This window comes from Callithrix jacchus, chromosome 15, assembly GCF_049354715.1.
Source record: "Callithrix jacchus isolate 240 chromosome 15, calJac240_pri, whole genome shotgun sequence".
In the NCBI taxonomy this organism is placed as follows: domain Eukaryota; kingdom Metazoa; phylum Chordata; class Mammalia; order Primates; family Cebidae; genus Callithrix; species Callithrix jacchus.
This window is the reverse complement of record NC_133516.1, coordinates 38,062,212-38,083,672: the sequence shown is the minus strand read 5'-3', so window position 1 is coordinate 38,083,672 and position 21,461 is coordinate 38,062,212. Positions and strand designations below refer to the sequence as shown.

At 42.6% G+C, this 21,461-nt stretch overlaps 1 protein-coding gene across 50 annotated transcripts in view; it reads left to right on the top strand.

The window, feature by feature from the left end:
- The window catches only part of ERC2 (ELKS/RAB6-interacting/CAST family member 2), a 973,896-nt gene that overhangs the window by 863,033 nt on the left and 89,402 nt on the right, over nucleotides 1-21,461 (top strand). For 8 of the 50 annotated variants that reach the window (XR_013527393.1, XR_013527388.1, XR_013527391.1 and 5 more), the window contains one exon: nucleotides 8,088-8,305. The exons of 35 other annotated variants lie outside the window; for them this stretch is intronic. The gene's annotated coding sequence lies outside the window, so the exon portion shown is untranslated. The remainder of the gene's footprint in view (nucleotides 1-8,087; nucleotides 8,306-21,461) is intronic. 7 more of the 50 variants (XR_013527394.1, XR_013527389.1, XR_013527392.1 and 4 more) reach the window with 1 other exon arrangement.

Genomic DNA, 21,461 nt, shown 5'->3' with positions numbered 1-21,461 from the left:
ACTGGAGGCTACTTTGTAGGGGGCTCTAAGGCACCAAAGGGATGCCATCTATAAAACTCAGAGTGAGCACATTTTTCCTTTATCCACTTGGTCTACTAGTATCATTGGCATAATAGCATATAATGATATAATAGATCATTGGGTATTTGTCACCCAAAGGAAAATTCATAATTGGGAAAGCATTTTTTTATAATTTTTATCAGAGAAAACGTGGGCAGTTTTTGACAAAGCATTACCATACCTGTAGACAGTTTTTCTTATGAAGGAAGGAGAGCAGCTCAAAGGAAGAAAGAAATGTCGCAGAACTGGAGAGTGTGGGGGGCTGTCTCCTGTCTCTACCAAATGCCTTTTTTCCTTGGACTCAGAAAAAAAGAAGACCTAGATCCTCCCCAACTGTCACCTGGCCTCCAAACTGTAGAATCTAGAATCAGATAATCAGATGGCTTAGAACTCAGAGTATTTTGGTAACTTTGAAGACCATGTAGTCTAGTGGTTTTAAAACTTTTGTTTTTCATACAAAACCTTGTACAGCGCTTCAGGTCCTAAAAGAGCCCTTCCCAGATACCTTTCCAATACATTTATAGGATATAACTTATGAAAACAGAATCAGGCTGATCTGTTCATTTTATCAACAATAAAACTCAAGTCTCTGAAGTGTGGGCAAGTGGCTCCAGGTCTTACCAGTGATAGCCAAAAGTAGCCCAGCCATGTCTTCTTTTCTATTCTTTTTTTTGAGACAAAGTGTCACTCTGTTGCCTAGGCTGGAGTGCAGTGGCACTGTCTCCACTCACTGTAACCTCTGCCTCCTGAATTCAAGCAATTCTCCTTGCCTCATGCTCCCGAGTAGCTGGGATTACAGGTGCCTACCACCATGCCTGGCTAATTTTTTGTATTTTTTAGTAGAGATGGGTCTCACCATATTGGCCAGGCTGGTCTTGAACTCCTGACCCTCAGGTGATCCACCTACCTCAGCCTCCCAAAATGTTGGGATTACAGGTGTGAGCCACCGTACCCGGCCACAGCCGTGTCTTCTTGAGTTAATTCCCTTGCCATTGTCCCAACTTCTTCACTTCCCATACAAACAGGGGAAAAGCAAGGCATGAGAATCCAGGATAGTTTTAATCAACTTGCCCAGGCTCTTGTACCCTTGACTGTTCCATGAACAATGTCATGGAATCTATGAAACCTCTCCCACCTCAAAGAAAATTATCTGCAAAATGTTGTGAATGTGTATACATGCATTTTCCTGCGGTGAAGATCCATAGCTTTTATCAGATTCTCCCAAAGGAGTTTGTCACAATGCCCTCCAAAAAAGGTTAAGAATGATTTCCCTATAATTGGTGCCCCTAAAAGTCACATTTCCAGTTCTGATTGTGAGTTGCAAGCTTAACAATTACATCCACTTTAATGTAGCATATAATCCTATGAGTGTCTGAGGTCCCAGGCTTGCTTGTAAAACAGCTATTGGGTTGTGAATTACTCAGTCTGTCTCTGTAGCTTAGTTCTCAACTGCTATTCTAACTGGAACTAGGTTCTGACCATTTTAGAACCCAAATGGTTCAAAATTAAGAAAATAATGCATGTTTATTTACAATGCTCCAGAAAAGTACATTTATTTCTAGATATGCACATTCATTTATTTGGTTAATTCTGCTTTGGTCCTGGATTAGGGTTGCCAGATTTCACAAACATGGGACATCCAGTTATATTTGAATTTCAGATGAACAAAAATTTTTTAGTAAGAGTTCTTAGAAGAGAGAAAAATGAATCAGCCTTGTAGATATAGAAAGAACTTTCATTTCAACTCTAGAACATTTGCTGCAAAAATTAAGGGAAGTTTACTGTAACAGTCACAGCGTCTTTTGGAGATAGTAGATACATTCTAAAACTGGTGTGTGGTGATGATGGCACAATTCTGTAAGTTTATTCAAAATTGCTGAACTTAACACAGATGACCTTGATGGTATGTAAATTTTACCTCAAAAAAAACTGGTAAAAAAAATTAAGGGATAGTTTTATGCCAACTGTTGCTTAATTTTTCATTCTGAGCTTCAAGCTACTTTAAGAATATGACAACCATCCCAGGCACAGTGGCTCATGTCTGTAATCCCAGCACTTTGGGAGGCCGAGGTGAGCGGATCACCTGAGGTCCAGAGTCCAAGACCAGCCTGACCAACATGGAGAAACCCTGTCTCTACTAAAAATACAAAAAAATAGCCAGGCATGGTGGTGCATACCTGTAATCTCAGCTACTCAGGAGGCTGAAGCAGGAGAATCACTTGAACTCAGGAGGCGGAGGTTGCAGTGAGCTGAGATCGCGCCTAAGAAATAAGAGCGAAACTCCATCTCAAAAAAAATAAAAAACAGAGTATAACAACCATAATTCTGCTCCTCAGAATAAAATATATAAGCATGCACACCAAATTGTGCATAACATTTCTGGACCTGCTGAATAAGTACTTGATAAAAAAGGAATGACATCCCTGGATACCAACTTCTACCTGAACCAGGATTCCAAACACCATTCAATCCTGTTCTTGATGTTGGGAATAAGGCTTATCTGGGCAAAAGCAAGGAGTTGATGTTTTTGGAAGTCTTCTTCAGTTGTTGACTATGAGGGTGACCTCTTGTGACACCTGCCACCTTGAGACTCCCCCTCTGTCAGTTCATGCTGAAAGGACTTGGGGAGGACAGTACTTGTTCATATGTAGAGCCTCCTTTTTGGGATAACTTCTTTAGTACAGACAACATGTTCACAAGCCAGTGTGTAGACTCAGTCAGGAGGCATCTCCACCAAAACACACACAACTCATTCTCTGGTTTTAGTGCTTTTTCTTTTCTCTGTTGATACACCCAGGTATTCTGAGAAGGACACATGACCAGGATGAATGATTTCAGTAGAGAGAGGCTGGGGTGGGGTTGCTTAGCCACAGGGAAAGTGTACCCTGAGAACTTCATTCTCTAACAAGGTTTGAGGACTACTCCTGCAGATTTAATTTAATTACTAGACTCCAGAAGAGACAGTCCTTTATACAGCTCATAAGAGTCACTGTGGACCTCTGCTAGACCCTCCAGGCAAGTACTTCTATTTTTCTATTACTGTTTTAAATGTTAGCTCTTTATCCAAACAAAACAAAACTAAATGCCTAAAAGAACTAGGGGAGGAGAGCCAAGACCCCTCAGAGATGCCTTTATTCTTGCCCTTTCTCCTTTCAAGACATGGTTGCTCCCTAGGCAGTCATATTTCTCTGTTGGCTGGGAGAAGGGAGGGCAGTTGGAGATTGAGGAGACAGCATGGGACAGCTGAGACATGCTAATGGAGGGGAGGCTGCCTGGGACCTGAGGAAGCAGAGTATCCCAGCTCCAGTCATCTGAACTCCCCTAATAGACCTCTCCATCTCTCCAGGCATTAAAATTTCTAGAGAAGGCCAGGCGCGGTGGCTCACACCTATAATCCCCGTGCTTTGGGAGGCCGAGGTGGGTGGCAAACGAGGTCAAGAGATCAAGACCATCCTGGTCAACAAGGTGAAATACAAAAAAAATTAGCTGGGCATGGTGGTGCGCGCCTGTAGTCCCAGCTACTCGGGAGGCTGAGGCAGGAGAATTGCTTGAACCCAGAAGGTGGAGATTGCGGTGAGCCGAGATTGTGCCATTGCACTCCAGTCTGGATAACAACAGCGAAACTCTGTCTCAAAAAAAAAAACTTCTAGGGAAAGAAACTGCTAGAATCCAAATCTTTTCACACAGCGAGGACCCCCAAAGAGCCCAGCCTTCACACACATGCTAGCCTGGTTCTCCTGACTTGATCAATTCCTTGAGGTGCACAGATGTCTGTGCCTGGAAGCAAAGCCTCATTGGAACCCCAATATTCTGGAATTCCTGGGCTTGTCTCAGCCAGCTGCCCATATGAAGGTATAACTAACGAGCTTGTGGAGAGGACAAACTAACTCAAAGCCCTTCTTCCCAGCCTAACAATGTTTATGTTAATTCAAGAAATTCTATCTTATCTTCTCATTCAAACCAATCCCGAAGGAAGGACCTCTGCCAGCTCACTCTTAATTACTGCTGGCATTTGAAAGCAAGTAAATGCCTTCCCTTGAAAAATATTCTATAAATTCATCATTTTTCTTATTTTAAATTACTTCTCCCACATCTGTCCAAATAAGTGAAGCTTTACCATTTTTGGCTTTTTTTCTGCAGAGTAAGTTTTAGGTGTTTGCTGGAATTATTATTTCTGTTGATACCAACCTCTTCTACATTTTTGGCTTTGGGTTTTGAATCCAGGAAACCCAGCAATAATCTTAAGATTCCATTTTCTTACCTGTGAAAGTGAGAAGCTGAGTACCCACGTGGGAACTCGCCATATAGATGCCTCCTTGCTTTTCATTTCTCAGTTTCTCCTCCATGTCTTTTTCCTCTTGCCAGTGTTGAGGTAAAATTATTTCTATTTGATACTTTTTTCTTCACTCTTGTCCTTCATGGATCAAGTCTTATGCAGCTTTATAGCCCTGACAGACAGTAGTATTGCTATTTTGGAGTCATGGTCTCGTTCTGTAGGCCAGGCTGGAATGCAGTGGCACCATCAGGGCTCACTGCAGCCTCGACCTCCCAGGCTCAAGAAATTCTCCCATCTCAGCCTCCTGAATAGCTGGGACTACAGGCTTATGCCACCATGGCTGGCTACTTTTATATTTTTTATAGATATGGGATTTCACTGTGTTGCCCAGGCTGGTATCCTGGAATTTCTTTAAGTCAGTTCTCCTCAGGGGATATTTTATATGGCTCTTGTAAAATTCGAAGGATGGTTCCCTCACTCTCACAACGTAATACTACAAGGAATTATGTTTTTAAAGGTGCTGTCAGCAGTGGTTTTTAGCCAGGAAATGGGGAGCTGGGGAGTGAGGGGGGATCTTGGCCCTCATCCCTGAACATTTGTCAATGTCCATGGACATTTTTGGTTGTCCCAAATTGAGGAGAGGGGTGCTAATGGGTCATCTAGTGGGTAGAGGCCAGAAATATCGTACATTGCACAAAGCGGTCCTGATGACAAATAATTATCTGGCTCCAAAACTTCAAGTGGCAAGGTTGAAAAAACCTTGAATTAGAGGAATTCTTGCTTTTTTTTTTTTTGCTTTGCCTCAAGTCCTGGGATAAAGAAAAGAGAAAGAAAATGCCCCATTTTGATGAGTGCAGGCTTCCTGATACTCAGTTCTTACATCCCACATGGATCCAGAAATTAGAGAGCATCAGGGTACCAACGAGTAGGGCAAAGTTTAGGGCAGAGGCAGATCTTCTTAGCTCCAACAGCTGTCTGAGCTCCAAGGAGACAACTTCGACCAAAGCAGAGGACCAAAAAGTTACAAGGATGTTTAGTTTGTGATAAAAATCATTTTGCAGATTAAAGTGCTTCTTCCTGCCCATAAAACGGTATGTTCTTTAAATAACTCAAAAATTGGAGGCATTTAACTGTGTTGCAAGTAAGAAGCAGGATTCAGAGCCACAGTGGATTGATTCTATCCTGAAAATGGAGCCTACCCAAGCTGTAGGTGGCGCTCTTCCTGCTTTCTCCGACCCGTGTTTTCAGTGCTCCTACTGGCAGCATGAAGGGATGGGGAATAGAGGGTGTTTCCTGGAACCAGTTTCTCCCTCCACATCTCTTGGCTCCATTCCCCCTCACTTCCTCGGTGGAGTATGATGCCTCCTCTCACTCCAAGTGCAGTTAGAAGTCCCACAGCCCCAACAAAAAGTGTCAATGTCTCTCATTGGCTTTGATGAGATCATGTGCTCATCCTGAACTGCAGTGGAACCCTGTGCCATGCACGTAAATAAAGATGGGGGCAAATGTGTTGCCTCAAAGGGAAATTGGGGTAAGAGAGTCACCCATACGCTACTCGCTACATGGAGGCTTTGAATTCTGTGGTGGAAGATTTAGGTCTTGCCCTAGCATTGCTGTTAACTAGCTACTTGACTTGAGATAACTTTATGACTCTCCCTGACTCCTTTTTCTGTCTGCAACATGGAAATAATCATTCTTTCAGAGTGATTATGAAAAATCAAGTAATTCTCTTGGGATACGGGAAGGACTGTGCAAAGAAGTAGTGATGGTGTTAGACGGGAATGAATTCAGTTTAGCTTCTAGAGTCTCGAAGAATCTAGACCAGCTACAACACCCTGCTAGTCCATGCCAGCCTTCGGAAGCCAGTGTCTAAATTTATCTCAATTCTTATGGTTGCAGGTCAGTGTGGGAAATCTTCTGAGGTCAATGATTGAGGTAATTGGCTTGTATCTTGAAAAAGTCTCTGTTAAATGACATAATTGGTTTTAATTACATAATTACGGCACTTAAAGTGTGGGGGTGAAAGGTTACTATTATATTTAGAAGTGAGATCCCCAAATGAAGCAAGGGTGTTTAAGCCAGAGTGTCTTCGAATTTCTCTTTTTATTTTTTCAGAAGGAAGCCAGAGAAGGCTGGCCTTGGCCCTGGTGATTTGGGGATGATTATCCTGCGTGAGGTAGTGGGGGTGCTAATAGGAACATCATAGGAACCTTTGTAAAGAGAAGGAAAGGGCTTCCGTAAAGACCTCTTTGCGATCTGAAGCTAATGAGCAGTGGGAACTCAACTGTCAGCAATTGAATCTGATTGGGCAGGATAATTATATGATTGCCTCTGGTGTTTGCACATGCAAACACCAGAGGTGTTTTTTTTTTTTTTTTAATTGTAAAAGACCTAATTGCTTACTTACTTGGTGGAGGGAAAACCTACACAAATTTGTGTTGTCATGGGTTAAGAAGACATCCTTTCTTTGTCTCTAAAAAAGCTGCTTGTGCTGCTTCTTAGAAGCAAGGGTTTCGTTTCTTTTCAATTTCAATCAGAGATGTTGTTTGTAGGACTTGGATCATATGATAATATGAAAACAGAAAGCTACTTTGGACTGTGTGTATTTGGTCAAATGACCACAAGCTTACTATCCAGTGGTCTCTTTCATAATGCAAAGGTAGCTAGAATCCTGGACAATATTCAAGCTGCTGGGACATTCCCAGCTTTGGGGGTTTTTGTTTTGTTTTGTTTTTGTTTTCATTTTTCTCCCACACGGAAGCCCCTGACAAGATTGGCTGCATAAGCTATCTGGTTTCCCTTAGTTACATAAGGCAAGTGGGAGGTATGTGTCTGTGATAGCCTTTTAGACATCAACACCAAGGGTAAGAGGAACGAAGTGCTCCCTCTGCAATTTCTCAGGTTCTTGGAGGAAAGGAAGGGGCAAAGTGGGCTCCCATATTGTGATACAAACTGTGACCCACCTTCTTGTCTGTTTCAATAATCTCTATGAGGATGGCATCTCCCTTACCCCTGATGCTGGTATGCAGAAAAGATTGTTGCAATTGGGTCTATTCTGTAGCAGTTAAACTCTGCATTATTGTTTTTTCTCTCTCTCTTCTTACAGAAAAAAAAAAAAAAAGCTATTTTCTAAGTTCTTTCCTTTCTTGAGATTCCACTGGCAGAGGTTAAAATGCAACTGGATTGTGGGCATTGGAGGATCACCTGTTCCTCCTGTAATTAGGAATGCAGACTCCAAAACTGGGTGCAGGATGTAGGATTACAGGTTGCAGAATGGCTGAGAACAAAGGACTTTCAGTCCTTCAGACAGCCATGCTCTCTCAGGAATCTTGGACGTGCTGACCCACCCCAGTCCTGGCTGGCTCACACCATAGGTTCTCCAGGCTCAGCGTTACATGTCACTTCTTCCTGGGAAGCCTTCCCTGACCACTCACCCCCAGCCTGGGTTGGCTGCCTTTGCTTGGTGCTGCATGACACCCTCTAAGGTGTCCTTACCCGCTGTCCTGTAACTGCTTGTCTCGTCTTTCTCCCACAAAGCCCATAAGCTCCACGGGGACAGGGCCTGTGTTCCTATTTGTCACTACGATACCTCCAGAGCCTGGCACCGTGCTTAATGAATGTGTGTAGAATGACTGAATGAAGAAAGGAATGGTTGCTGGGTGTCCTAGGAACTGTGGTATGTGCTGCCCTGGTTTCCCTGCCCTTGGTGTTAATACTACTTTCTTGTTGCTTATAATTTTCATTGTCCCAGATGATCCAGCTCTGTCGGAGGCACGTAGGCACAGCCAAATCTCATGCTGTACATTGATCACCTGTCCAACCTTTGCCTAGAGTGGGAGCCCCCAGTTCCTTCGAGATCCAACATTACCTGTCTGTGTAAAGAAGAAGAGGAGGAGGGAGACAGCGGGGAGGATCCGGTGGCAGTTTAACACCAGAGCAGGTCCAGTGTTTACTTTTACCCTTTTGGAGGTGGGTAACAGCAAATGCCATGGGGTGCTGGGTTTCAGAGAGACTCTGCATAATGAGCTTGGATTTGGGGGCTCACATGTACTTTGTATTTTGCTGGAGTGTAGGGGTTACTGTTTTTGTATTTAATTCACAGCCTGACTGTTCCATGATTCCCACCAGTGTAGAACAAGAATCTAGGTCCATCATCCACATGATGTAAATTGTTGTGTCGGCCTCATGGTGGCCACACACAGTGTTGTTTGGATCTTGCTACATGGACAGAGAAGGAGGTTGGTCATTGGTTGCTATTTAATGACTATTATATTTACTACTTGCTTTTCAAGGCCTATGATTTTCAACAGGTTTTCTTGTTTTAATTTTGTGGCTTTGATGTTCTGAATCTTCCTCTACACCCCAGCCCAGCCCAGTTGACTCCTTAGACTATGAGATCCTGAGTAACTACAGAATGAACAGATGGGATTTCACCAGCCCTGTATGATTTTGCGTATACCTAACCAGCTTCTTCCCTAAGCAGAATATGATCCTATGACTTTTCAAGTTTCAGGCCAAAGGGCTTCTACTGAACCCCTAAACCCCAAGCCATCACTGAGTTGAGCTGTCTGTTGTTGATTGGCCTGTGATAATGATTTCTGAGTGAATGGACATTGGTACATGGAAACCAAAGCCTCACATGTGTCTGAAAAGAATAAACCCACAGAGACCACAGGGCATTGGCATTATGCTTCTTGTGCTTCTTTCCTTCTTTCCTGAGATCCCACTGGCAGAGGTCAAAATGCAACTGGATTGTGAGCATTGAAGGAGCATGAGTTCCTCCTGTAATCAGGGCTGCAGACTCCAAAGCTGGGTGCTCTGGTTGGGTGTAGGGTTATAGGCTGCAGAATGCTTCTTCTATGCTCCTAGGTCTGACTTGTATTCTTCTCTGTTGGTTCTGAGTCTGTATTTACTTTGCTTTCTTGAGTCGCACTTTTGCACTGGCATAATAAGCACCTAAGTTGGAATCTTTGGGGGTTCCTTCTAGGAAGAGAATTTGAATCTACTTGTTCTTGTAGTAGATGTGTTCATCAACGTTGTGCACTTTGAACCAAACAGAATGAGCCATGGTGAGTTTTATTCCTGAGTTGTAAGGAAATTGTAGTTTAATTTTCAGTTTTGGGATTGAACCAAGAGATGCCTCACTATCTCATATTCCTTCTGGATTGAGGCAGTATTGTAATAACTGACTACAGAAGTAAGTCACATACTTTTGCAATAAAAAATTCTTTCAACGACACTTAATTTTATAATTCAACTTGGCAGTGCAGCTTCTGAAGTGTCTCATCTTGCCTAATCACAATGATCTAATTCCTTTCATAGTGCTTCTATATACAATGATTAGTCCTTTTGTTATCATCCCATTATAGGATGAAGAGAAAAATTTTTAAAAAGAAAAAGAATAAATGATTGTATTTTACATCAAATTCAAACCATTGATTATTTCTGTTGTTTGTTTTAAAAATATTTTCACCAGCCACGGTGGCTCATGGCTGTAATCCCAGTGACTGGGGAGGCTAAGGTGGGAGGATCACTTGAGGCCAGGAGTTGGAGACCAGCATGGGCAACAAAAGAATAAAATAATTGGCCAGGCATAGTGGTGCATGCCTGTAGTTCTAGCTACTTAGGAGGCTGAGTCTATAGGATCGCTTGAGCCCAGAAGTTCAAGGCTGCACTGAGCCATGATCATGCCATTGCAGCCCAGAATGGGCGACAGAGTGAGATCCTGTCTCAAAAACAACCACCCAACCAAAAAAAAAAAAAAAACCCACACTTGCATGTTTCTTCACTGACTGATTTATTCTGCAAATAGATTTAAACAGGTTCTCTAAGTGCAGTGCCTGGAAGAGCAACTGGCATCCTAGCATCATATGGGGACTTCTTGGTAATGTAAATCCTCAGGCTTTGCCCAGACCTACTGAATCTAAACCTCTGTAGGTGGAGTCCAACGGGATGTGTTTAAATGGGCCTCTGGGTGATCCTGAGGCACAGGAAAGTGTGAGAGCCACTGGTTTAACATTCTGCCAGCTCATGATGTGGGGGTGTTAAAGGGAGAGGAACCACATATGGCCCCTGCCATCCAGCTGCTTGTGATCTGATCAAGGGCATAAGGCATAAATTCATCAGGCAGGTTAGCAGAGTGATATTTACAAAATGTAGATTACATCATACGCTCACTTCCTAAACCCCTCCAGGCAGTCCCCTTTGTACTTGTAATAAATGTAAATGCTTAGCTCAGGCCTACAAGGCCTGGCATGCTCCCTCCCCTGATTACCTTCCCAGCCTCATCTGATGCTGTTCCCTCCCTCCCCCAGTGCCCTGCTGTTCTGTGCTGGCCCTCTTTCTCATCCTCAGACATGCCTGCTGAGTACAGTGTCAGCAGGAACATAGAGAAAAGGGAAGTAGAGTAGAGAGAATTGTAAAGGTTAAATAAGAGTCTTGGACACCGAAGTATTTTTTTCACATGATAAAGTATTTCTAAGCTACTGTCTCCACTGGTTAATATTATCAATATTTTTATATATTGATGTGTAATATATTAATAGCATAATCAATATTAGTGGCCTCACCTTTAAGTCTTTCACAGTCCTATCCAGGACACAGCTTGAGGGCAGGTTCTCTGTTGTTTTCTTGGTCCCTTAGGTACTGACTTCACACAGCACTGGCCCTCGAAAATTGTTGACAAATGAAAGAAGAGATTCTGCAAATCCAGATGCCCTCACAGTGCTAGCAAAGTCTGAAAGGATTTGCTGAATCATTAAGGAAATATTAAAATGGTTTAGTTTCATCTAGTGTAATGTATTTTCATTGCTCTCTCTCTCTGAGAGCCAGCCTGGCAGGCACAGTGGGAACCGAATAATCGTGACTGAAGAGACCAGTGGTGGAGGGTGAAATCATCTGTGTTGCACCAGAATATTGACGGAGCCAGTGAATGATATTTTACTGTTCTTTATTGAAGTTTTAGAAAGGACGGTGACTGTATTCATTGGATTTTGTCTTTTTAGAAGATTATCTGTGAATGCCAATTTTGATCTTTGGGATATTATATATACCACGTGATTTGTGAATAAAGCGGCTGTTTGGATTTTTATGGAACGTGAAAATATTGTATCTCAGGATTTTCTTCATAATGAGAAAGTGAGACACATATTTCAAATATGATTTGTTTTTAAAAATGCATTAGATTTGAGGCAACGGGCTTCTTAAAGATTTAGGACTTCTGAGTCTAAGAACAAGGGTGATGGTTTTTGGATTTTTTTGTATTATTTTTGTTCTGACTTTCTCTAGCTCTAATTTTCACAATAACAGACTAGATTTTATAAATCGAGTATATCTGGTTTTAGACATTATTTGCTCATTAGGAAGCCTCTCATTTGAGATCCATAGAAAAGAGAAGTCATGGAGATAGGGACAGGGGAAATGCTTCTTAAGGTCTCTCTCAGCTTCTAAGTACTTACCTTGTAAAGATCTCCCAGGATGCGGAGTAAGAATATCCTTACTACTTTAGCTTCTGTGGATATATGAGGAAGCCCTTCTTGTTGTTTAGGAGATGCTAGTCTGCTCTAGTGAGTAGGGACAAGGCAGGCGTGCCCTGTCCCACCCTCTGGAAACCCACAGCCAGAGGCTGGGCAGGACTTAGCAAATAACTACATTTTCACACTTTGAGACATACTCTGAAGGATGAGTACAGAAACCTAGCACAGCATAGAAAAGGGAAACAAGGCTGGGTGCAGTGGCTCATGCTGTAATCACAGCACTTTGAGAGGCTGGGGCAGTGGATCACAAGGTCAGGAGTTCAAGACCAGCCTGGCCAAGATGATGATATTCCATTTCTACTAAAAATACAAAAATTAGCCGAGCATGGTGGCAGCCACCTGTAATCTCAGCTGCTCGGGAGGCTGAGGCAGAGAATTGCTTGAACCTGGGAGGCAGACGTGCAGTGAACTGAGATTGCACCACTGCACTCCAGCCTGGGCAACAGAGCAAGACTCTGTCTCAAAAAAAATAAAAAGAAACAAATGATGATAGAAATAAAGCCAGGCCAGGCGTGGTGGCTCACGCCTGTAATCCCAGCACTTTGGGAGGCCGAAGCCAGTGGATCACGAGGTCAAGAGATCAAGAACATCCTGGCCAACATGGTGAAACCCAGTCTCTACTAAAAATACAAAAATTGGCCAGGCATTTGGCACACACCTGTAGTCCCAGCTACTCAGGAGGCTGAGGCAGAAGAATCGCTTGAAACCAGGGGGCAGAGGTTGCAGTGAGCCGAGACTGTGCCACTGTGCTCCAGCCTGGCAACAGAGCAAGACTCCATCTCAAAAAAAAAAGAAAGAAAACCAAAACTAACACAGGACAAGAAGGAAGGAAGGAAGGAAGGAAGGAAGGAAGGAAGGAAGGAAGGAAGGAAGGAAGGAAGGAAGGAAGGAAGGGAGGAAGGGAAAGGAAGGAAGGAAGGAAAACGTAACACAGGACAAGAAGGGAGGAAGGAAGGAAGGAAAGGAGAAAGGGAGGAAGAGAGGAAGGGAGGGAGCGGGGGGTGGGGGAAGGAGGAAGGGAGCGACCCACCAGTACCTTCTGGAGATGGCAAGCAGAGACATGAGGTTGAGACCATGAAACCAAAGATGACCAGGTGTTCATTGGGGGTGAATGAGCATCTGATGGCGTAGGTGTTAGGTTGTGTTAGGTTGGTGGCATGGGAAGAGGGATAAGGGAAAGTGTCCCCAGGGAGTTGGTATCATGTCCCACAATAGCTAGGATTCTGCCCACAGAGGCTACACAGTGAAAAACCTTCTGATCAACACTGCCACAGAGTGAACCCCAGCGGCAAAGCTCTTCTCTTCCAGAGACTGAGATTTCCAAGTGCCCGCTAACATGGACATTGTCCTAGCATGACATCAGCACCATGGCACCTGTTTCTGGTTCTTTTCCTGGTTCTTCCAGCTCTCATGGTGCCTCTGTCTGAGCTACCTCCTTTTTAGGGCAGCCTCTGCTGGTCTCCTTGAGAGCAAACCTGCCTGCAGTGGACATTCACTATTCCTGTTATGGGGCTTGTATGGCTTTTAGGAAAGGGTTGTGAGCATCTTCAGAGAATCTTCTCAAAGCACTGCCTTCTCCCACTGACCTGTTTGTCTAGAACACATTTGAGGGTAGTTTTCTTAGTCGTTCACACACTGACTTCCCACAGATCTGGCCCTCAAAAATGGTTGAAAAAGGAAGGAAGAGATTATGCAAATCTAAATGCCCTCACAATGCTAAGGCTCAATTTCAGGAATGTGAAATAAAAGGGATGCCTGGTTCATTCATTTATTCATTCACCCATTCAGAAATAGTTATTGAGGACTTACTGTTTCATTGTACAGCTAAAACACAAAGCCTGGCTTGTGGGAAGTTCCCAGTGGATGCTGGTTATTAAAGAGGAAGTGGAACACTTACTCTGACATCTGGGTCCCTTTGTGTTCCTGTCACATGGACTTTTCCAGAAGCTCTAATGTTTTTTGTTTGTGTGTTTGTTTGAGATAGGATCTCACTCACTCTGTAGCCCAGTCTAAAGCACAGTGGTATGAACATGGCTCACTGCAGTCTCAACCTGCTGCATTCAAGGAATTCTCCTGCCTCAGCCTCCCAAAGTGCTGGGATTACAGGCATGAGCCACTGCACATGGCTCCCCAGCTCTTTATCCTTCTCTTATTTAGGAGTGATAGTTCAGGCTACCAGCTCTGAATGTGCTGGCTTCCCTTCAGTGGGGCAGAGCTCTCCCATAGGCGGGAAGCACTCATTTCCCAGACTCGTGGCTTGAGCTCTGACATTTTTGAGTGCCGAAGGACAGCTCTCTGTTTGCACACAGCCAACGCAAATGTGAAATGGCAGGGAGCAGCTGAACTTCAGCGGGGTCTGAGTAGCTTTTTAAACCATTAACGAATGAATGAAGATAGTCATTTGGAGCACCCACATTTCTGCTTGCTGAAAAAGGCCTGGCCTGTTTCTCATGAGGACTTTTTTGATTGAAATAAAAGGGCGATTTTTGCGGACATGAAGAATTTGAGCCTGGAGTCCCGTATGGAGCTTAGAAGCCAATTCTACCCAGATGGCATTTTGTTTCACTTGGAGTGTTCTAAAAACCTGAAAATATAATACACTATTCTGGCTTTCTGGATTTTTTGGTGGAAAAAAAAAACAACAGATGCTCTTGATATAGCAAGCTATGTTTCCATGAGATGCACCCAGCTCCTTTGTCCAGCTAGCTCTCTCCAGTCTATTGGTCACCAATGTGGCCTTCCTCACACCTGCCTCACTTCCTTCCTTCATGTTTCCCCAGTCTCTGTCCACATGGTGTGTGACCCTTCCTTGGCCCTGCAGAAGAGGGCCTGTGGCAAGCTTGCTGTGGCCAGCAGCAGGCATTAATGGTGCCCAGATTAACCTCCCCAGTTCCTTGTCCAGATGCCACAAGTCAGGGCCAGTAGGAGTGACATGAGCGGCTCATCACCCAGGCTGCCAATAAGAACTGCATGGACACTTGGTCAGGCACCGCCATAGGGATTCTGACTTAATGGCTCTGGGTGAGGTGCAGAGGCCATGTCCACACAGACAACTTCTAAAGGCCCGCACTGAGGCTTGTGCAGAACTCCCTGCTCTCTGGGACAAGTGTTCTGCCCCCATCAGCACTCTTCGAGGCTTCTGTTCCTCTTCCTGAATTAGTTTTGGGCATCGCAAGTCCCGGTCATATGCTGGAATCAGAGGAGAGCATGAGTGTCATAAGAGGCTCTTAAGCATATAATGCAGAAATCAGAAATACTGTCTTCATCTGAAAATCCAAATAAATCAACAAAAAGTTGGACATGGCAGAAGATGCCAGACACAAATGTTTCCCCCATCTTCTGCGTGACGGCCGAGAGGTACTTTTATGGGTGTGGGTTCTTGAGGCCCACCTTGATGTGTGATCATAAAAGCAGCCTGTTATTTTCTTTCTAGATCCTTCAGGTGGTTCTTTTCTTTATATCAGCACATCAATAATTGTGCCAGATTATTTTTACTGCTTACCTCTTTTACATTTTTCTGGCATTCACTAAGCCCTTTTAACCTGCCCATGTGTGTTTCATTGTATAAATGAATTGCTCCCTTTCTTAGTTTTGGTCTTTCTTTTTTCAAGAGCATCTGCTATCCTCTGGTTCTCATTATGTAATTATCATATCTATCATCTTGTGCCTTGCAGGTTACAGCTCTATATTCTGGGATAACCTCACAAGATTACAGCCTATTTTGCTGATGATATTTTCTAGAGCAGTGATTCAGCTCCTTGCTACTTCTAATGCTGGCTTTGATTCCATTACTGCATTTTTATGGGTGGCTGATGGTAGAAATTCCCTTCCATTTTCTGTCCTGTCTATAGTCTTCTGCCTCAGTGCCTCACATGAGCTTTTTCGCTGATAGGGAAACTGAGGCCCAGAGAGCGATATATATGATTTGTCAAAAGTTGTGTTGTTAGTTCCTGCTAAAAACGAAAATAGAACTTGGATCTTCTACCAGTCCAAGGCCCTATTCATCCACAAGACTCAATTTTAAAGATGAACCTTGAGGTGCAAAATAAATAATTTGATAGACAAAAATTGTTATCTTCAACCTCATCAAAATCTCATACCTGTTGAGTGTGAATATTTCAACGGAGAATTTCTTACTTTAGAGTGACTATAGTTACTCTCCGTTTTCTACAGCATAGCACTATTGATATAGTGCTGATGTTTAAAAAACTCTAAAGGGAGCAAACTCTACATTTTACATGACTTAGGTCCTTATCTGTGGACTAAAGAGACCCTTGGGAGGCCTCAAATCTGCAAAAACACAAACACACACACATAATGAATCATGATCCAGAATAGAATGTCTCGTAAATATATGTGTGATAATTTCTCTGATGTGTGCATAGACACTACTGTGAGTTCTAAAATCTAAAAAACATTACTGAATTTAAATTTGTTAGCATTTCAGAACATTACTGAATTCCTCATAGCTTTTGATTATCAGGTATCAAGTTGCCTTCTCTGTCTTCATTTGCAGTCTCCATGCATCATAGGATGTGTTGTAGAGAACGTGGAGGCCACATGGAGGAGCAGAATAATGCTTACTGTCAGGAATCAGGCTCTGTCCTTAGCAAGATGTGGCTGTGAGCAGGCGACGTGGCTTCTTAAGGTGTCAGGCTTCTTCTGGAGCACAGGGAGGTTATAGTTATTAGTCATTTATTCAGTAGGCATTTATTTGAATAGAAATAAAATTATGCCTAGGTGGAGGAATCTGAAGAACTTTCAATATTTAAAGGGAGTCCTTGTCAAAATTGTACTACCCTGTCTTCCCTGATAAATTTAAAGCCTGCTTGTGTCCTTCTTCAAGTAACTGCCAATTCAAGGGAAAGTCTGTACTGCCTAATGGCTCTCACCAGTGGCTACAGTGTTGGGACAGATCTGCCAAGCAGGTGTCTTGGTGGAAACTTTCTATTCTAGAATACCTCCTTCTGAGGAAGAAGGGTTAGGTCAAAGGAGAATGTTCCCCAGACAATCTGCCCCTTTGTTAATCAATGCTGTGATCCTGGCTGCCCCTATAGCAGCCCCATCTTCCTGAAATTTTCAGTAAAAAGGCCATTCAACAAATACATCTAGCATTGACCAGGATGTTTCTAGCTCCACTATTTAACAGAGAGGAATGGATTTAATCAGATTCAAAAGATCATTAAGGCTCATTCCCTAACAGTGGTGCATCTCCAGAAGGACTCTGGAAGGTAGATGATCAAAAACCAGTTTCTTGAGCAGAGCTTGCAAACTGGTGCAAAGGAATCAAGTTGACTATGCAAGGGTCTGAAATGCTAGTGACATTTATCGAGCTCACTGGGACAGATATACTATGTTCATTGCTTTAATGGAGTAATCTAATTAGTTTTCATAGCAGCCTGCATAGTCAACATTAATGTTATGAGCATTTCATGGATGTGGAACTTGAGAATTCAGCCACTAAGCAACTTGTCCAAGGTCACACAGTGATTCCTCCTTCTTTAACTGCTGGGCTGATAATATGGCTACACTGCTGATTTTGAGTCAGTGAGCTATTATTTTCTGTTTATTTGGAAAATGTAGTCCTTGTATAGACATGCAGTTATTGTAAGAAATGATAATTTGAGTCAATTTTAATCAATTTGGCAAACACTAGTATCTATGTAATAGTAATAGGAACACTGAGTTTGTTTTCTCTGTCCTCACTTGCAGCCTCCATGCATCAGGATGTGTGGCAGGGGATGTGGAGGCCACGTGGAGGAGCAGAGTAATGCTCTCAGTCAGGAATCAGCCAGATGTGGCTGTAAACAGGTGACGTGGCTTCCCAAGGTGTCAGTCTTCTTTTGGTGCACGACAAGGACATAGTTTAGTCATTTATTTGCCATCTATTATGTATGTGGATATGATGACAAACTCACTATTTCTTATTTGTAATACAAATAATCCTGGTGTAATGTGATCTCTTCTAGAGGCAAGGTCTATACCTCTATGAGGGGCTAGGGCCACTGTAGAGTGCCGAGTCAGGCTTTCATCAGCCCATGTTCACTGATGCCTCCTCTCTTCCAGGCTCCATTCCAGGGCTAGATGTTGCAAATACATTATATTTCAAAGGGTAGAGATGGGAGGCAGTGAATCAATAAACAAATAGGATGATTTCAGAAACTGATAAGTTGCATGAAGAGTATGAAGGAAAGTACAGTAGAGTTACTAAGGAGTCACTGGGAATGAGAGGAACTACTGGGCTTAAGGTGACCAGAGATTTTTCTGAGGAGGTAACACCAAGACAAGCCTTAGAAAATGAGAGCTATTTTCTAGGCTGGGTGGAAACTGGGAGGATTGGCCTTGATGCATAAGGTTCTAAAATCATTCTTCCTTTAACAGAGAAGTTCAGATATCAAGTATATAATAATGTCTCCTGGATTTTACTGAGATTTTTAAGTGACCAAGCACATGTTCAAATTTTTGTAAATATTTCACATGTACTTGAAGAGAATTCTCTCTTTGGGTGCATGTCCTCTGTATATTCTTTAGATGAAGCTTATAAATTATATAACAAACCTTCTAAATCGCTATTAATGTTTTAGCTGGTAACTGCTCAGTTTCTGAGAGATAAGCATTAAAATCCTCATAATAATTATGTATTTGGTCATTTTTTGTTTTCTCTATCTAGGCTATACTTTGAATTATATGAAATGTCATCATCTAATGTTATAGCTCCTGGTAGGTTGTTCTTATCTTTCATTAACAATCTCCTTCATCTCTATTAATGCTTTTGCCTTTACATTTCTGTTCATATATCCAAGTGCATATTTTTTCCAACCTTTCATTTCAGCCTTTGTGTGTCACTGGTCCATTTTCCATTTTAAAAACAACATAAAACTAGATTTAATTTTTTACTGACTTTATTTTATTTTTAGGGACAGGGTCTTGCTCTGTAATCCTGGCTGTAGTACATGGCATGATCACAGTTCACTGTAACCTTGAACTTCTGGGCCCAAGTGATCTTCTAGCCTCAGCCTCCAAAGTTGCTGGGACCACAGGCACATGCCACCATGCCAAGCTAATTTTGTTTTCTGTAGAGATGTGGTCTCACTATGTTGCCCAGGCTGGTCTTGAACTCCTAGGCTGAAGTCATCCTCCTGCCTCAGCTCCCCAAAGTGCTGAGATTATAGATGTGAGCAATCACACCCAGCCATCTGTGTCTTTTAATGGGTGAATTTAAGCTATTTGTATTTATTGTAACTAATCTACTTGGACTTCACTCTTCTTATTTTGCATGTTCTCTTATTATGGTTCTTTTATTTCCTTTTTCTTTTTTTCCCTCGCTTCTCCTTTAATGTCCTATTTGAATTGACTGTGCTTTCTTTATTTCTATTTTCCCCCTACTTGTTGGGAGTTACATGTTCTATTTCTCTGTTCTTAGTGGCTTAGATAGTATCTAAAGCACAGTTTGGCAAGCACTCAGAAGCTCTTAATGCCTCACCTTAGGTAAGTTTAAGGGCTTTCTCTAGTATCCACGTTCCCCAGTGGTTGGGTCTTTAATGGGGTGAGGTATAAATGAAAGTGCAAAGCATGGTCACTATGATGATTGTATCTTAGAGTGTGGATTTCCAACTTTCATTTGCTAAGACCTACACTTTATTGCCTGAGGCTGCCTGGTAATTTATAAACTGCAAAAATCTCATGGGTTATAGATAACATGGCAGCTTCTAAGCAACGATCCACTTGGTTTCTTTAGTTGCCCTTCCCTTTGTCTGCATTTGAGCACTTGTAAGTGATGATAAACATTAAATAGCTCCTGTAAAACTGTTGAATTGTCAGTTTTTAAACTGCATAAAACACTGACATTTTCATTAGATCCTAGCCCTGAGGAATGTCCGGCTTTCATCATAACAGATTTGTTTACTTCTGCAGAGAGCCTTAATGCGCTGCCTATGGGAGAAATCTTTCTGTCACCTGCTCTTAAATGGGAAAGGCTTTGTTCAGCCAAAGGTTTTTGGAAAAGGATTTGCAAGAGGGCTTTTTCACCTCCCTCTCTCTCCCCCGCTATCTCCCAAAAGGGTAAAGGATGGGAATAGAACCTTTGAAGAGCTTTGGTACTGGACAGGAAAAAAATTCAACCTAAAATAGTCCTGCAAAGTCCATTAGGAGACAGAATGCTGAGGAGAAGCTATTAAACCACTATTTAGTTTCCGTGTCTCCTGTTAAAGATAAGCAAGTCATATCAATGTCTTTTTTACCTCAATCTTTCAGTTGACATTTAAACAGCTATCTTGATTTTGGATTAATAAACTCTCTTGTGTATATTAGTAGAGAACACATTTTAAACTGCTGGGTCCTTCTGAGCACATTAATGAACCTTTCTGAGTTGTGGTTTTCTCATCTATAATACTGAAATAATAAACTGACTTTTCAGAGTTGATATGAACACGAAGTGAGATAATATATGTGAAGTGCTCAGCACAGAATCTGATTCTTAGTAGGGGACCATTCAGTGACATTTGACAGTGATGATGAAGGTAGTAGTAAGAATTATGGTAGAGAAAATAAGCCTGATTATGGTTGGGGGAGGCCAGTGGTAAGAGTGTTGTTGGTGATGGTGATGATGGTGACGAAGATATTGCTGATGGTGGTGATAGCTGGGTTTTTTTTAAAAGACTAGTAAAGGTTATCATGTAATTAAATAACTTGAGAAGAAGCAGAATTATCTATAACTACCTAGTTGGCTGGGCTCAGTGGCTCATGCCTGTAACCCCAGCATTTTGGGAGGCCGAGGTCTGTGGATTACCTGAAGTAAGGAGTTTGAGACCAGCTCGACCAACATGGTAAAAACTTGTCTCTACTAAAAATACAAAAAATTAGCCATATATGGTGGCTCAATGCCTGTAGTCCCAGCTACTCAGGAGGCTGAGGCAGGAGAATCACTTGAACCCAGGGTGCAGAGGTTACAGTGAGCCAAGATCATGCCACTACACTCCAGCCTGGGTGACAGAGCGAGACTCCATCTCTAATAATAATAATAATAATATAACTACTTGCTCTACAATCGCCCTGTTTCTATTCGAGTACTTCCAGCCACTAGGAGATTCTTTCTTAGCAAAATTATGTTATAGGGAGCAAACCACAAAAGCCCAATTCATTCAGGCAGTTGTGTTTCCAGGCCTCGATTTGTCTTTTAAAAAGTTAAAAAGTGTTATTCTGAGTCATGTAATCCTGTTGCCATCTATCTCTTTCCTAAAGATGCTTAGGACACTGGACACTTCGATATTCTTCTGTCTTTCCTTGAACATGTATCTGCCATCTATTTACCAACTCCTCTTTCTGTAGTCATTTGCATGTGTAAGTGAGGAACTCAGAGAAGACAACACAGGAGAAAAAAGTGCCAACAGCAAGGGTGGGGAAGAATCTGAGTGTTCTGTCACAGAAGTAAATGAGGGAGACAGTTCCGGGCACAGGAGGAAGGTCACTGCTTTGAGCATGAAAGTGAGGGTGAGGATGAGGAAGGCTGGGCAGGACCATAACTCCTGGCACTGAAGGGTCACTGCTGGCATCTGGCACAGTATCACTGGAATGGTGAAAGAGAGTTGAGG